Below are 15,771 nucleotides of genomic sequence, written 5' to 3'. Positions count from 1 at the left end.
TGCCCAAGAGCATTAAAGCAGTGCTTGAAAATAATAGTGGAAACACAAGATGTTGACACTTTGGGCACAATTTGGCCCTACCCTTATAGCTAAACTCACTTTTGTTGCCAGTGGTTTAGATATTAACCCCTTCACGACCGCGGGCCGTAAAATTACGTCCTATTTTAACGTGACTTAACGACCAGGGACGTAATTTTACGGCCTAAACTTCATTTGATTGCCGTGGCCATAGCAACGGCTTTCAAATGATGTCCCCTGCTGTTTCTTACAGCAGGGGACCTTTGCTTGACCCCAGGGGGGGCGGCATCGCCACCCCCTATCGACGATCGATGTGATTGGCTGTTCAAATCTGAACCGCCAACCACATCGATCGCACTAATTTCGGCAAAAATAATGCCCGAATTAGTGCGATCCTGTGAGATCCAGCTATGAGATGCCGCAGCTGCAGCAGCATATCATAGGTGGACCTCAAACATGCCGCCCCCAGACCCTGCAGCACTGATTGGAGCGATCGTGCTATGACGCGCAATCGCTCCAATCAGTGTGCAGTGGGGCGGTCTGATCTGCCGGTGGCCGCCCTCCCCAGGCCTGTGCTGGCCTGCGAGCCCTCCCCCAACATGGCTGCAGCGTGGAGTGGCTGGTACTTTTGGTACCACGCCACCGCTGCTGCTGCCGCCGCCGCCTCTGATGTCTCCGCCGCTGCAGCTCTAATGGTAAGTATTCCGCTCCCTGCGCGCTCCCGTGAAGGCCCCTGCGCGCTCCCGTGAAGGCCCCTGCGCGCTCCCGTGAAGGCCCCTGCCCGTGCCCCCCCCCGATCTGCCCCCCTACGCCCCGATCTGCCCCCCTACGCCCCGATCTGCCCCCCCGGCATCCCGATCTGCTACCACCGCTGCTGCTGCAAAGTGAGTACTGTGCTCACTTTGCAGCCCGTGCGCGCTCCCGTGGTGCCCCTGCGCGCTGCCGTGATAGCCCCTGCCGTGCCCCCCCCCGCGATCTGCTCCCCCCAACCACCCCCCCCCCCCCCCGACATCCCGATCCGCTCCCCCTGCGATCTGACTGCCTCCCCCATTATTTCTATTCTGCTTCTGCAGCTCCCTCTCCGGTCTCCCCCTCTGCTCTACCCCCTCCCCCTCTGCCCCCCCCCCTCTGCTCTCAACCCCCCCTCTGCTCTCACCCCCCCCTCTCCCCCTCTGCTCTCCCCCGACGTCCTCTTACCTGTCTTCACCGGCCTGATCACATCTGCGTCCATCGCTGGGTCCTTCCTGGGCATTCTGCTGATCTGCCTGCTGCTCCTGTAAAGCTGTCCATCTCTCTGCCATCTGTTCCTCTGCAGCTCTTCTGGTCAGTGATCCTCCTGCTAGTCCTCTGGGTACTGTGAGTATAACTTTTTTTTTTTTTTTCCGTATCCCCTGTCCATTTTTACACCTCATCCGTCCGTGCGTCCCGCCAAGCGCTGATCAGGGATGCAGATAACGGATCTGCATCCGTGGTCAGTTTTTGGCGTGACTTTTTTTTCCGTATCCCCGACGCTTTTTGTATCGCATCCGTCCGTGCGTCCCGCCAAGCGCTGATCAGGGATGCAGATAACGGATCGGCATCCCTGCTCAATTTTTGGCGTGACTTTTTTTTCCGTATCCCCGACGCTTTTTGTATCGCATCCGTCCGTGCGTCCCGCCAAGCGCTGATCAGGGATGCTGATAACGGATCGGCATCCATGGTCAATTTTTGGCGTGACTTTTTTTTCCGTATTCACGACGCTTTTTGTATCGCATCCGTCCGTGCGTCCCGCCGAGCGCTGATCAGGGATGCAGATAACGGATCGGCATCCCTGCTCAATTTTTGGCGTGACTTTTTTCCGTATTCGCGACGCTTTTTGTATCGCATCCGTCCGTGCGTCCCGCCGAGCGCTGATTAGGGATGCAGATAACGGATCGGCATCCCTGCTCAATTTTTGGCGTGACTTTTTTTTCCGTATCCCCGACGCTTTTTGTATCGCATCCGTCCGTGCGTCCCGCCGAGCACTGATTAGGGATGCAGATAACGGATCGGCATCCCTGCTCAATTTTTGGCGTGACTTTTTTCCGTATTTGCGACGCTTTTTGTATCGCATCCGTCCGTGCGTCCCGCCAAGCGCTGATCAGGGATGCACATAACGTATCTGCATCCATGGTCAATCTTTGGCGTGACTTTTTTTTTTTACGTATCCCCGACGCTTTTTTTTATCGCATCCGACCGTGCGTCCTGCAGCGGCCGATCAGTGCACTGCGTTTGAAAAGTCAAATGGCGCTCCTTCTCTTCTGAGCCCCGCCATGCGCTCAAACAATTACTTTCCACCACATATGAGGTATCTGCGTACTCAGGAGAAAATGCACAATACATTTTATGGTGCATTTTTTCCTGTTACCCTTGTGAAAAAAAAAGCTACCTAGTTGAAGCAACCATTTTGTGGTAAAAAAAAAAAAAAATTCTTTTCACGGCTCAACGCTATAAACTTCTGTGAAGCCCCCAGGTGTTCAAAGTGCTCACCAAACATCTAGAAAAAATATTTGAGGGCTCTAGTTTCCAAAATGGTGTCACTTGTGGGGGAGCTCCACTGTTTAGGCACCATAGGGGGTCTCCAAACGTGACATGGCGTCCGCTAATGATTCCAACCAATTTTGCTGTCAAATGGCGCTCCTTCTCTTCTTAGCCCCGCCATGCGCCCAAACAATTACTTTCCACCACATATGAGGTATCTGCGTACTCAGGAGAAAATGCACAATACATTTTATGGTGCATTTTTTCCTGATAGCCTTGTGAAAAAAAAAGCTACCTAGTTGAAGCAACCGTTTTGTGGTAAAAAATTTTTTTTTTCTTTTCACGGCTCAACGCTATAAACTTCTGTGAAGCCCCCAGGTGTTCAAAGTGCTCACCAAACATCTAGAAAAATTATTTGAGGGCTCTAGTTTCCAAAATGGTGTCACTTGTGGGGGAGCTCCACTGTTTAGGCACCATAGGGGGTCTCCAAACGTGACATGGTGTCCGCTAATGATTCCAACCAATTTTGCTGTCAAATGGCGCTCCTTCTCTTCTGAGCCCCGCCATGCGCCCAAACAATTACTTTCCACCACATATGAGGTATCTGCGTACTCAGGAGAAAATGCACAATACATTTTATGGTGCATTTTTTCCTGTTACCCTTGTGAAAAAAAAAGCTACCTAGTTGAAGCAACCGTTTTGTGGTAAAAAATTTTTTTTTTCTTTTCACGGCTCAACGCTATAAACTTTTGTGAAGCCCCCAGGGGTTCAAAGTGCTCACCAAACATCTAGAAAAAATATTTGAGGCCTCTAGTTTCCAAAATGGGGTCACTTGTGGGGGAGCTCCATTGTTTAGGCACCTCAGGGGGTCTTCAAACCCGACATGGCGTCCGCTAACAGGTGCAGCTAATTTTGCACTCAAAAATTCAAATGGCGCTCCTTGCCTTCCGAGCACTGCTGTGTGTCCAAACATTTGATTTCCACCACATATGAGGTATCTGCGTACTCAGGAGAAAATGCACAATACATTTTATGGTGCATTTTTTCCTGTTACCCTTGTGAAAAAAAAAGCTACCTAGTTGAAGCAACCGTTTTGTGGTAAAAAAAAATTTTTTTCTTTTCACGGCTCAACGCTATAAACTTTTGTGAAGCCCCCAGGGGTTCAAAGTGCTCACCAAACATCTAGAAAAATTATTTGAGGCCTCTAGTTTCCAAAATGGGGTCACTTGTGGGGGAGCTCCATTGTTTAGGCACCTCAGGGGGTCTTCAAACCCGACATGGCGTCCGCTAACAGGTGCAGCTAATTTTGCACTCAAAAATTCAAATGGCGCTCCTTGCCTTCCGAGCACTGCTGTGTGTCCAAACATTTGATTTCCACCACATATGAGGTATCTGCGTACTCAGGAGAAAATGCACAATACATTTTATGGTGCATTTTTTCCTGTTACCCTTGTGAAAAAAAAAGCTACCTAGTTGAAGCAACTGTTTTGTGGTAAAAAAAATTTTTTTTCTTTTCACGGCTCAACGCTATAAACTTTTGTGAAGCCCCCAGGGGTTCAAAGTGCTCACCAAACATCTAGAAAAATTATTTGAGGCCTCTAGTTTCCAAAATGGGGTCACTTATGGGGGAGCTCCATTGTTTAGGCACCTCAGGGGGTCTTCAAACCCGACATGGCGTCCGCTAATGAGTGCAGCTAATTTTGCGTTGAAAAATTCAAATGGCGCTCCTTCCCTTCCGAGCTCTGCCGTGCGCCCAAACAATTGATTTTTACCACATATGGGGTATCAGCGTACTCAGGAGAACATGCACAATAAATTGTATTGTGTACTTTCTCTTTTCTCCCTTGTAAAAATGAAAATTTTATGGCTAAAGTAACATTTTTGTGTTAAAAAGTAAAATTTTCATTTTTTCCTTCCACATTGCTTTGGTTCCTGTGAAGCACCTAAAGGGTTAATAATCTTATTGGATGTGGTTTTGAGCAGTGTGAGGGGTGTAGTTTTTAGAATGGGGTCACTTTTGGGTATTTTCTGTCACCTCGGCCTCTCAAAGTCACTTCAAATGTGATGTGGTCCCTAAAAAAATTATTTTGTAAATTTTGTTGGAAAAATGAGAATTTGCTGATGACCTTTGACCCCTTCTAACTTCCTAACGGAAAAAAAATTTGTTTCGAAAATTGCGCTGATGTAAAGTAGACATGTGGGAAATGTTATTTAGTAACTATTTTGTGTGACATATCTCTCAGATTTATGGGCATAAATTTTCAAAGTTTGAAATTTGCGAAATTTTCAAAATTTTCGCCAAATTTCCTAAATTTTCACAAATAAACGCAAAAAATATCGGCCTAAATTTACCACTGACATGAAGTACAATATGTCACGAAAAAACAATGTCAGAATCGCCAGGATCCGTTGAAGCGTTCCAGAGTTATAACCTGTCAAAGTGACACTGGTCAGAATTGCAAAAAATGGCCCGGTCATTAGGGTGTTTTAGTGGCCGGGGGTGAAGGGGTTAATGGCTGTATGTCGAGTTATTTAGCAGGCACACCAAATGTGCACTTTTATACAAACTGGACATTGACTACTTTACATTATATCAAAGTGTCATATATGTCTAGTATATTGCAAAAGTGAGAAAAAACCCTCATATTTTTTAAAATATCGCATTATATCTTTTCATCTGACAGCACTCAAGATAATGGTGGCCACACAAAATATTAACACTTTGGGCACAATTTCTTCATTTTCACTTAAAAGTGTACTCACTTTTGTTGTGAGCAATTTAGACGTTAATGACTGGGTTGAGTTATTTATAGGGCACTCTAAATTTACACTATTATACAAGCTGTACACTGACTACTTTACATTGTATCAAAGGGTCATATCTTCATATCTTTAGTATTGTTACATTTTTTGGTTGCAACAATATTTCTTTAAAATGCAATAACAGGCGATCAAAACAACACATCTGCACAAAAATGGTAAAATTAAAAATATCAGCTCAATATGCAAAAAATAAGTCATCACTGAGCCCCAGATCCTGAAAAATGAGAATGTTATGGATCTCGGAAAATAACGACAAAAGCGCTACTGGACAAACTTAAAAGTATACATGTTTGGTACCTACGAACTCATACCAATCTGAGGCATCATACTAACATGTCAGTTTTACTTTATAGTGAACATGGTGAATATAAAAAAAAGAAAAAAACATTGTGGAATTTCACTTTTTTCACTATTTCTCTACACTTGGATTTATTTTTCCCATTTTCCAGTACACTATATGGTAAAATAATGGTTTTATTAAAAAATACAGCTCATTCCACAAAAATAAGTCCTCATATGGCAATATTGGAGGGAAAAAAAAAAGTTATGGCTCTCGGAAGAAGGGGAGGAAAAAACAAACATGAAAAATGGAAAATTGCCTTGGGGTGAAGGGGTTAAATAATGGTTGAATTATAATCAAATTATTAGTTATGCTTGGTTTTCATGAATATAAATAGTCTTTGGTAGATCTCCAAAATAAAAACTCAATCTAGGTAAGATCTCATGACCATTGTGATCTCGTTTACCTATCCACTTGTGATAATAAAAAGGTTATATAAATAGAGGCTGTATGTCTATATGCACACTTCCCCTATATACATATCAATAAATATTGAAATAAATATTGAACATATCACCAATTTTCTAAGTATATATATATCTTTAAAGGTGCTATTGACCTGAATTTTTTTACCAGATGTGGGTACCAACCCATCCAATCCACAAAAGCAAAGAAATCAAACCATAGATGTCCATAAATTAAGTTATGTGTGATAATGAGGAATTACAAAGGGAAAAAGTATTGAATACACTTTCTGAAATTTAATTAATAATTTGTACTTGCAAAAACTTTGTTGGTGATGACAGCTTCCAGATGCCTCTTGTATAGAGAAACTAGACGCATGCATTGCTCAGGTGTGATTTTGGTCCATTCTTCCACACAAAAACTTTTCAAATCCTGATGGTTCTGTGGGCTTCTTCTATGAACTCTAAGCTTTTGTACCATCCATAAATTTTCTATTGGATTCAGGTCATGTGATTGGCTGGGCCATTCTAGCCAGTTTATTTTCTTTCTCTGAATCCAGTTGAGAGTTTCCTTTACTGTGTTTGGGACCATTGTCTTGCTGAAATGTCCACCCTCGTTTCATCTCAATTATCCTGGTAGTGGGTAGCTATTTGTATCAAGAATGTCTCTGTACATTCATCCTTCCTTCAATTATATGAAGTTTTGCACTGCATAAGCTGAGAAACAGCCCCACAGCAGGCAGGATGTTCTCACTCCAATCTTCACTCCTGATATAATGCTTAAGGTCTTCAAACACACCATATTTGGTGGCCTTTAACCTCACACCAACTTATGGCATCCAGAAAGTTCAATTTTGGTCTCACCTGACCTGATTATGTTCTCTCAGTATTTCACAGGCTTGTCTAAATGTTGTTGAGCAAACTTTAATGAACTCGAACATGCTATATTTTCAGCAATGAAGTCTTGTGCAGTGAGTGTGCACACAGGTCATGGAGGTTGGGTGCACTTATTATTATTGTCTTTAAAATAACTGTACTGGCTGATTCCTTGTCTTTCTGTAGCTCTCCATCTTGTAAGAAAGCACCTGGTCCTGGCCAGTTTATGATGAACTGATGTTCTTTCCACTTCTGGATTATGGCCTGAATAGTGCTGACTGCAACCTTGAGTGGTTTAGAAATTCTACTGCCAAGTCTATCAGTATGTTTTGCAACAATAAGGTCTTGAGACCACTCACTAGTTTTACCCATCATGAAATGATTCTTGTGTGGCACCTTGGTAATGAGACACCTTTTTATGGGCCTTCAGTTGAACTAGCTGATATTATTTTTCAATAAGTAGCAGGATTACTTTCTAATTACTGATAGATTTCAGCTGGTGTCATGACTTTCTATGGCTTTTTGCACCTCTATTTCTGCATGTGTTTCTCATTACTACACATAACTAAATTTATGGACAGCTATGGTTTGATTTTTTTTTTTTTTGCCTGTGGGGGTTGATGGGTTGTTAATTTGGTGAGATTTTCATGTCAACAGAACATTTAGAAATATATCTACTTAGAAAATTGGTGACATGTTCAACACTTATTTCACCCACTGTATGTTCATTTGAATATGTGGTAAATGTTTGATAGTGTTGGGCTAATCATTGTGACTTCAACTTATTATAAGAATGGATGTTCTGTGCACCCTGTGCTCTATCACTCGGCAGAAAGAGAAGTGACTGCATGTAGGACAGATCAGAACAGCTGAGTAAAAGCTCCATGTATGTTTGATTGTTTTTTATTGCTGTGTGTATATGTTTGTTATACTTAGTAAATATATTGTTTTAAAATTAGCAGCAAAGCACTTGAAAGAACTATGTAATAATCTTCTTTTTCTTTGAGCACATAATCCCTTTTGAAAAATTAATCATCCTTGAAAATTTCAGGAAGCAAGTGGCCTCCTCAGCTAAATGTCATTATCTGCTAAATAATGCAGAGTTATTGATGTGTTCACATGGCTACATCTGGGAAATGTTTACCCAGTAACTCAGCAAAGAACAATAGGAAATGACATTCTCATAAATATATACAGACTATTACTTTTTACTGTAATTTACAGGATCTCTAGAAGTTAAAAAATAATTTTAAAGCTTTTTTTAATAAATGTGTGTTAATATTTTGTCTTTTTTTAGCATAGTTGTTATATCTACAGTATTTTCAGCATAAATACAATTAGAACCACAATAGTTATGATAGTTAACCCATTCATGACCGGGCTAATTTCCCTCCTTCCTGACCGGGAACATTTTTGTTTTTTATCATAAATGCGCTTTTAACAGCTCTCCTTCAGATATTGAAAACGTTTATGCCCCTTATTTTCATGATGTACACGGCTTAAGTATTATGTAATTTTTACCCCCCCTCCCCTTTGCATTTAATAGAATAGAAATCAGAAATACATGTTATTTTTTCACCTTTTTATTTTTTTATGACCATAAAGGACTGCTAAAACATTTTAAATTGTGTTTTCCTTTCTGTAAAAATTATTTTCATATATTGAACATAAATGTTTTAGTAGAATGGGGCTAGAAACAGCAATTCAGACTGGTCGTCTCTTTTTTTGCTTTGTCTTATTTGTCTTTTATTTCAGTTTTATTTACACATTGGTAATCTCTGTACTCATTAGCATATCATAAAGGATCTTTAGAAATACTTTTTCTCAAGATCTCTTTATATATGCTAATATATTTTGGGACGGTTAGGCAAGGATTAGGAATATGCTCCCAGAACTGCTCGTGGTTCTGGGTGCATACTGGACCTGACAGGTTCCCTTTAATATATCTAACACACTGTGCCCTTCATAGATGTCTTAAAAGATCTTTGGGGTTATTTTAACATAAGTATGTAGTCTTTTTTATTTCTGATTTCCACTATAACTAGGGCTGGTCTATTAGCCCCAGTTATAGTAGAAATTTAGCCTCCTGCCTGCATAAGTGTTGACTGGATCTCCTAGGACCCAGTAACTTCTGCTTACTCCCTACGCCCAGTGATCACGTGTCACTGGGTCTGGAAGAAGCCTGGTTAGTGCTGATGCATCCTAATCTATGTATACAGGGCTGATTCAGCACTATATATGCCGAGGTGAAGACAGTAAACAGAAATAAACCATGTTTATCTTCTTTCTAATATGTCTGGCTGTGTCTGAAAGCCAACTTCACACCCCTACAGCGACACAATCTTGTTCAACCTGTTTAGACTGCATTGATATTTTAGAAAGTCAATGCAGAGTAATGTGTAGTCTGCCCAGACGTTTATATTCTATGGTAGTCCAGAAACAGTTAACATAAAATAACAAATTTTCCTGTGCTGCAAATATCACTGCTGACTATACTATTTTTTACTTTTATTTCAATGTGTTTTAAACCTTTATCAAACCATAAGGCCATGTTCTCTTGTAACACATCCATTGCATTTTTTATCGCTGCATTTTTTTGTGCAGAATATATGCGTTTAATAGTTCAAGCAAAGTGGATGTGATTTCATGACAGCTCGTACCCATTGTATGTTTTATGATACTATAGTATTGTGTGTTTTTTAGTGTGTTTTTTCTTAATAGGTGCCTATAGGCAACCTGGAAAAATGCTTGTAAGACACACAATAATATTAGAAAAAAAGGTAATATTAATAAAAAAAATAGTAGATTGCTATTACTTAGATGCTTGGTGCACACGCCAGCAGAAAAAGCACAGGGGAAAAATATAAAGCATTTTTGCAGTTGAGAATATGATCTTCTGAAGACCTGGTGCTAGAATTATTTAAAATACTAAACAGCAATCATCTTATCATACATGTCAGAGAGTTTCACTAAGGCGTCATTCACACATCCATGTGAGTGTTACTATCCAAAAGAACTATCTCAGGAGTCAACTTAGTTATATCCTAATTACATTTTAAGGTACCGTCACACTTAGCGACGCTCCAGCGATCACACCAGCCATCTGACCTGGCAGGGATCGCTGGAGCATCGCTACATAGTCGCTGGTGAGCTGTCAAAGAGGCAGATCTCCACAGCAATCAGAGCTCAGCCACCAGCGACCCATGTAACGACGTTGTGCTTCGTAACCATGGTACACATCGGGTTACTAAGCAAAGCGCTTTGCTTATAGTTACCCAATGTGTACCTTGGCTACGTGCGCAGGGAGAAGGGAGCCGGCTTCTAGAAGCTGCAAACGCTGGTAACCCAGGTAAATATCGGGTAACCAAGCAAAAAATGTGTACCTTGGTTAACAGCGTCTGCAGAAGCTGGCTCCCTGCTCCCTGCACATTAAGATCGTTGCTCTCTCGCTATCAAACACAGCCATGTGTGCTTCACAGCGGGAGAGCAACGACCAAAAAAGGGTCCAGGACATTCAGAAACGACCGGCGACCTCACAGCAGGGGCCAGGTCGTTGCTGGATGTCACACACAGCGACATCGCTAGCAAGATCGCTGTTGCGTCACAAAAACCGTGACTCAGCAGCGATGTCGCTAGCGATGTCGCTTAGTGAGACGTGGCCTTTAGTTGCTTCTATTTTTTTTATCTTATCAGTATTTTAAGTGAAGCCTGTCGGAATCCTTTTATCATAGGCTCCTAACAATGTATCAGTTAGCTCGGATGTAGCACTGTGTTCAGTGTGGCATTTATTTTACATGGATCTCGATACACTTTAATAGCTGAGTCTCATCTGCCAAACCGAAATTAGGATATGCTGTGAGTCTTTTGGACCAGAGGCATGGTTTCTGTTTTAAAACTCATGTGACTTGATGTATTTCTATCGTTCAGTGTTGTCCAAAAAAGAAAAAAGGCAGTATCAGGATTTATCACATGGATGCAAGAATGAAGCCTAACACATATCGTATATCCTGTCTTTCTACTGGAACAAGCTCATGTGAAGCACAGTAAATTACTTAATGGGCAACATGAATTAGAGCGTTTCAGAACAACATAGTATGAAGAGTCTTCTAGGAAGTATAGGGAGAGACAAGACCGGTCCAACACTGCCCTAGGCCATCTTTTCCCCTCATTATTTTAGTGGAATAACAGGTTTTTCCCATTTTTCTACATTGTCTTGTAAATCAACTGGGAATGTGCATAGAGTTGCCATGGGATGGGAGAGTGTCAGCACCTGAGTAGACTTGTCTCACTGTTTAGTCCGCGACCAGCATGCAGCCCATGGTTTGGGCAGTGTAAATTAACTCATAAGTTTTGTTTAGAATATAGTGAATGAAATTAGCCTTGATCTCTGTAGTCCAATACAGGTTAATACTTTGACGCATCATATTGCTTTGTGATATCGGGAAGCTCAATAATTATTCTGAGATAAAGTTATCAAATCCAATTTAAAGGATTTTCTATTCCAATTCTATAATTGTGAAATACTTAATAATATTAAAAATAGTTATGTGGTAAACACACTCATAGATTTTAAGATCCACTTGCATATCTTGTTGTCAGTGTAGAATGATTAAGTTATGGCCATAAAAATGGTACTGTAGTGCTGAAGGCCCCCATGGCTGTCATATCAGTTCTCTGAATAGACTTTGTAAGAGAATATCAGTTACACTATAAACTGCAATACTATATTATGATCACAGGTTGAAGTTCTCAAAGAAGAAAAATTACAGTAAAAATTAAAACAGTCAATATATACAAAATAAAAATTAGTCACACAAAATAATCATGTTTGAGTTCATAGTAGAAGTCTGATCTATAAAAATATTAATTAGTTAAACATGATGGTAAACATTGAAAACTAAAAAATTGAAGTATCAGAGTTGTTGTTTTCTAGTCACCACTCTCCCAAAAATGCAACCAAAAAAAACTATCAAAATGTTATATGTACAATGGCATGTAAAAGTTTGGACACCTCTCATAAAATTACTGTTATTGTGAAATGATCTCTAAAAGGCATAAAGTTTTTGGACATCAAAATAATGATTTCATATGTCCCTTTACACACACACATAGTCCGACAATTAAAATTAAGAATTTTAAGAAATGATTGCAATTTTCCCATTAAATATCATATTACCGCTATAATTTCATTAAATTAATCTATTTTCATTATTTTTCACAAAAATATAGATTTGTTACTTTTTTTTTCATTGAGTTTGACTATTTAAACTTTATTTAGCAGTGTCATGATGTTCAAAACACATCTATCAAAACGCTGGTGGAAAAGCAGGTAAAAAGCGCTGAAAACGCATCTAAAACGCGGTAAATACGCATGCGTTTTCAGCGCTAAATTTCTGAAAAAGGCAACTTTGGTCAAATCAATTAAGCCCAAAACGTGCGTTTAGAACTGCAAGTAGGAAAACGCAAAGTGAGGCCCTGGCCTAACACTGACAGAACACCTCTTAGACTACACTCCATGCATGAACCAACAGGTCATCATAGCTTAGTAACTCAAAGGTCTTTATTTGACATCAGATTACCATGGCAACAACTGGGACCCAGTGTTCATGATTCGGTGGGAGAAGGAGCATACTCTCTTTCAGCCTCCTAAATTCTGCGATCGCTATTGATCACTGCATTTCGGTGGTTAAACAGCCAGAGGTGATGCAGGCAGCAGCCCTGGCTGTGATAGCCTTAGCTCGACTATCACTTAAGCCAAGCTCCCAGCGGCGACCACATGGGCACAGCTCCTGTGTCTTCACAATCACCAGGAAGTACTGGTATGTCCATTTGCAGACAAACACTGCAAAACAAGATATTCAATGTTTGGGAGCAGTTAAGTTTGGCATCACTGTATTCATACTGACATGAAGAATCATATTGTCGGGTCATTTTCAAAGGACCCTGAATGCTGTTTAAAAAAAGGAAAAAAGTAGCAGAACTTTATTTTTTTCACTATTTAACCCCAGTCAGATTTTGTTCCCCTTTTTTAGTACAATTAAATGATGTTCTTCAAAACTACAACTTTTCATGCAAGAAACAAGGTCTTATATGGCCATATCAACAGAAAAATATTATTGCCAATGATACCTGAATTTCTCCTTTTTGTAATGTAACTTCCTACAATAAAAATTGATTGGATTAAAAAAAAAACAGAAAAATAAAACGTTATGGCTTTTGAAAGGAGACTATCTTAAAACGAGAGTGAAAGGATAAAAAAAAAAATCACCAGGTCTTGAAAGGGTTTAATGATATAAAACATATGACATGCAATGGTTTTTGATCTTATGTATATGTGCATGATAAAGAAAGGTATATTTGAAAAATAAATCATGTGCAAGTTACTTACCAGCCATGTGCTTTGTGCTGTGTGTTAGATGTAATTAAACAATGCAGACAATGATGTTTGGGCTGTATAATGCGATTCCGCAGGTCACAGCTTGCACACAGCACTTTCAGGTATTACTGGCACTTTTTACTCACATCTGAGACGGGAAGGAGCTGCACTATATCTATAGCGTAGTTTCTATAGTACTCATGCTGCAGATACCAGGCAGATGTGATCTATTGACATGGCTATTGAGGGGATTTTTAGTAATGTAGGCATCTTACCTCCCAGCACCACGTCAGCTTTTGGAAATAAATAATTGTTGATCGTTAATTTTTGGTTGCTCATCTGCTATTTGTGAAAAACATTTTGAAGCTTGTTTTGCACATGTACTCTTTGTAATTATGCGGCTGTTCATACTGATCTTTTTATGACTACTCTGGTTTGGATCTGGAGTGGTGTGCTGATAACTACACATTGTTAAGGAGCTTGCTGTATATGTAGCGTTTACATCTTTTTGTGATTAGAGTTGTGAAGATCGCTTGTCCTTTTTTTGGAACATATTTTTATGAAAAATATTATAGGATTGTTTAGGTCATTAATACATTTATTTAAATTCACAGTGTTGTAATACTTTGTGGTAAGGGGGTCCTATTCCGGGAAGTATTGGATTTATAACTATTTAACCCCTGTAGAAATTATTTCCCCTTTTTCAGTACAATTGAATGGTGTTTTTCAAAACTACAACTGTTCATGGAAAAGCCAAGGTCTTATATGGCCATATCAACAGAAAAATAAAAATTTGAAAGAAAGGTATCTTAAAGCATGTGCATTGGGCTCTGTGTTAGATGCACTGTAGTAAAACAATGCAGACAATGATGTAATGGTGTGTATTGCTTGTCTGAGGACGAGATGGTACAAGAACACACTATGAGAAGAAGGTTGGCCTTTAGAAGTGGGGGGATGTTCAAGGCAATAAGGGTATCATATAAATGAAAAATACTGTGGTGCTCTCAAACCCTTAAAAAATAATCCAAGACATAGCAGATATAAAAGAAGTAAAAACATGAGAGCAAAATAGAGGCACACTCCAAATGTAGCAAATAATCACTTGTTACTGGCCATAGATAAGGATAAACACAATTATCACTGCTTAAAAAGCAGAGATCTACAATTATAATGGCACACGTCCCATTATGCCCTACATAAAAGAATGACAAAGGGCAGAATATGTAAATAACACAAGTGATAATAATGTGCCAAATTCATGCTAGACAAGTAAAATACGCTATCATAGCTATGAATAAATAAGATGCTGCCACATGAGTAATCATAAAGTGGATATTAAATAACACAGAATTAAAAAATGCCAGATTAGGTGAAAATATAGGCATAGCAGTGAAATATACCTCAGCTAAATGAAGGCTAGAAAATTGCTCCCGGACTGGGGAGGATAAGACACCATGCTCTCGGGTTTCATCCATACATTTGGTTTTATTAGGGAAGTTGAGTCCATTCCTTAATGCAGCAGCCATTTACTAGCTTTGATTTGGCTGATGTTGTATACATCAGTGTTATCCCTTTACTTTCACCTATTCAGGGGATTTTTGATGTTGTATTATTTTATATAATTTTTAAGACTCTTTATGTGTCAGCATGTTGTTTATTCATTGTTATAGCATCCCTTTAAAGTGGGATTGCACAGTGAGCCTGCACTATTGCCCACCTGTCTACTGATCTAATTAGCAGACGTGCAGCTAACTAGCGCTGGTGGATTGGAGATCCACCTGCGCCTGTGAACTAGTTAGATTGTGCTGTCAAACTTTGACAGCACAATATAACTCATTCTAGTGGGGATCACACCATTTTCCGCCATCATCAGTAGCCCCTATAAATGCATACAGTCGCACACTGAAAAAGCCAAAAATGTACAAGGGAAAATATGGCACTGCATTACTGCAAAAGAGAGATATTTAGTTTATGTATTGGCCAATGCATGTAAGCCCGGAGACCAACGGCAAGGTATATCTCGGTAATCCGGGAACCTAACTTAAAATGCCACTATCTAGGTTAAAAACATCCTTATCTGGGCAAAATGCAACTATTTGGACTACAAACCTCCATGTATGGGCAGCTAGGCTCCTGCTATAATGGTTATGAACACAGCCAGGTCTTAGGGCGGAGTGCTCAGTCAGAAAAAGACTCACTAGAAATTTCTAGTGAGTCTTTTTCTGACTGAGCACTCCGCCCTAAGACCTGGTTGTGTTCATAACCATTATAGCAGGAGCCTAGCTGCCCATACATGGAGGTTTGTAGTCCAAATAGTGGCATTTTGCCCAGATAAGGATGTTTTTAACCTAGATAGTGGCATTTTAAGTTAGGTTCCCGGATTACAGAGATATACCTTGCCGTTGGTCTCCGGGCTTACATGCATTGGCCAATAC

The 15,771-nt window shown here is 40.2% G+C and overlaps 1 protein-coding gene across 2 annotated transcripts in view; it reads left to right on the top strand.

The window, feature by feature from the left end:
• MOCOS (molybdenum cofactor sulfurase) overlaps positions 1–15,771 on the top strand; it is a 393,375-nt gene that overhangs the window by 59,032 nt on the left and 318,572 nt on the right. The gene's annotated exons all lie outside the window — the stretch shown is intronic.

Source organism: Anomaloglossus baeobatrachus, chromosome 6 (genome assembly GCF_048569485.1).
Source record: "Anomaloglossus baeobatrachus isolate aAnoBae1 chromosome 6, aAnoBae1.hap1, whole genome shotgun sequence".
NCBI classification, from domain to species: Eukaryota; Metazoa; Chordata; class Amphibia; order Anura; family Aromobatidae; genus Anomaloglossus; species Anomaloglossus baeobatrachus.
The sequence above is the reverse complement of the archived record's forward strand: the minus strand, read 5'-3'. Positions and strand labels throughout refer to the sequence as shown.